The following is a 2,954-nucleotide window of genomic DNA, read 5'->3' on the forward strand; positions in this document are numbered from 1 at the left end:
CTTCCCAAGTGGTTGCAACCATCTATACTCCTGCCATCAGTTTACAGTGGAGAGTTCCAGTTGCTCACCAACACTTGGTATTTTCTTTTTCATTTTAGCCTCTCTGTTAGATATAGCTGTGGTGTGTTTGAAAAAGATGTTTTCCTTTTAACACCTTTTCACCTTCACTCATGTCACCCACCACCCCCTGCCTTTGGCAACCAATAATCTGTTTTCTGTGCCTATGAGTTTGGTTTTTCTTTTTTTAGATTCCACATATAAGTGATATCATGCAGTATTTCTCCTTCCCTGACATAATGTCCTCAACATCCATCCATGTTGTCATATACATGAGCCACATTTTCTTTATCCATCCATCCATAAGTGGGCACTTAGGTTGTTTCCATGTTTTGGCTTTTATGGAAATGCTGATATCTGGGGCTTTAAGCAGCAAATACAATTTTTGGTTTTAAACAACACAATGACAAGAACCCCAGAGTGAGCACTAATCATGAGCAGGCACTGTGCTTGGCACTTTCCATGCATTAGTGTCTCTATATGGACAAGAAGAGCAAGACTGAACTCACCATAGCCCGCATGCTTTGGCCCTGTCTCACCTCCCTGTCCCATGCTGTCCCAGCTCATCCTTCCTGCTTCTCTTCTACTATTCCTTTCTGCCACCATCCCTCCTGTCACAGGCTCTTTCCTTATCCTGGAACAGGCTTCACTTGTTCACATTCTTGAAAATCTGCTCATCCTTCAGACTGATGCTCACACATGGCTTCCTTGGGACTCTTCCATGCCCTGAAGAGATCAAGTCCCTGTATTGTCTACCTTCCTGGCATATTTGTAACTTTTCAATCTTGCACATGCTTTTCTAATTGTCTCTTGTCTCCACCAGACCAGAAGCTTTAGGAGGGCAGAGGCTGCCTCTGGTTTTGCTATTTTATCTAGTCTAGAGCCTGGAAAAGAAACAGTTCTTGTATCAACTAGGATTTGGTATAGCAGTGAGTGACAAAAAATAACAATGACTAATCAGCCCTCAACAAGTACAAAAAGATTGAGATCATACCTTGCATATTTTCATACCACAACACTATGAAATTCTAAATCAACCACAAGAAAAAATTTGGAAAGGCCATGAATACTTGGAGGTTAAAGAACATCCTACTAAAGAATGAATGGGTTAACCAAGAAATTAAAGAGGAAGTTAAAAAGTACATGGAAGCCAATAAAAAGGAAAACATGACATCCCAAAACCTCTGGGATGCAGCAAAGTTGGTCATTAGAGGGAAGTATATAGCAATCCAGGTGTTCCTAAAGAGGGAAGAAAGGTCTCACATACACAACTTAACCTTACACCTAAAAGAGCTGGAAAAAGAATAGCAACTAGACTCCAAACCAGTAGAAGAAGAAAATACTAAAGATTAGAGCAGAAATCAATGATATCTAAATTAAAAAAAAATAGTAAAACACACCAATGAAACCATAAGCTGGTTCTTTGAAAAAATTAACAAAATTGATAACTAGCTATATTGATTAAAAAGAAAAAGGAAAGGACCCAAATAAATAAAATCATGAATGAAAGAGGAGAGATCACAACCAACACCACAGAAATAAACAATAATAAGAGAATATTATAAGCAATTATATGCCAACAAATTGGGCAATCTGGAATAAATGGACAAATTCCTAGAAACATATAAACTACCAACACTGAAACAGGAAAAAATAGAAAATATAAACAGACCCATAACCAGTAAAGAAATTAAATCAGTAATCAAAAACTTCCCAAGAAACAAGAGTCCAGGGCTGGATGGCTTTCCAGAGGAATTCTACCAAACATGTAAAGAGAAGTTAACATGTATTATTTTGAACCTGTTCCCAAAAATGCAAATGGAAGGAAAACTTCCAAACTCATTCTACCAGGCCAGCATTACCTTGATTCCAAACCAGACAAAGACCCCACTGAAAAGGAGAACTACAGACCAGTTTTCCTAATGAACATGGATGCAAAAATTCTCAACAAGATACTAGCAAACTGGATCCAACAATACATTAAAAGAATTATTCATCATAGTCAAGTGGGATTTATTCCTGGGATGCAGGGCTCATTCAATATCTACAAATCAATCAATGTAATACATCACATTAATAAAAGAAAGGAGAAGAACCACATGATACTTTCAATAGATGCAGAGAAAGCATTTAACAAAACACAGTCTCCTTTCTTGTTAAAAACCCTGAAGAAAGACATAGAAAGATTATACCTCAAAATCATAAAGGTCATATATAAAAGACCCACTGCTAATGTCATCCTCAATGGAGAAAAACTGAGAGCTTTCCAACTAAGATCAGGAACGGGACAAAGACATCCATTCTCAGCACTGTTATTCAACATGGTGTTGGAAGTCTTACCTCAGCAATGGGACAAGACAAAGAAATAAAAGGTATCCAAATCAAGGAGAAAGTCAAACTTTCACTCTTCACAGAGTACATGAAACTCTATGTGGAAAACCCAAAAGACTCCACCAAAAAACTGCTAGAACTGACAGGATACAAAATCAATGTAAAGAAATCTCTTGCATTTCTATACACCAATAATGAAGCAGCAGAAAGAGAAATCAAGGGATTGATCCATTTAAAATTGCACCAAAACCCATAAAATACCTAGGAATAAACCTAACCAAAGAGGTTTCAGTTTCTATACACTGAAAACTATAGAAAGCTTATGAAAGAAAATGAAGAAGATACAAAAAATGGAAAAACATTCCCTGCTCATGGATTGAAAGAACAAATATTGTTAACATGTCAATACTACCCAAAGCAATCTACATATTCAATGCAATCTGTATCAAAATAACACCAGCATTCTTCACAGAGCTAGAACATACAATTCTAAAGTTTGTATGGAAACATAAAAGACCCCGAATAGCCAAAGCGATCCTGAGAAAGAAAACCAAAGCAGGGGGCAT

The sequence above is a fragment of the Prionailurus bengalensis genome, chromosome E2 (assembly GCF_016509475.1).
Source record: "Prionailurus bengalensis isolate Pbe53 chromosome E2, Fcat_Pben_1.1_paternal_pri, whole genome shotgun sequence".
NCBI lineage: Eukaryota > Metazoa > Chordata > Mammalia > Carnivora > Felidae > Prionailurus > Prionailurus bengalensis.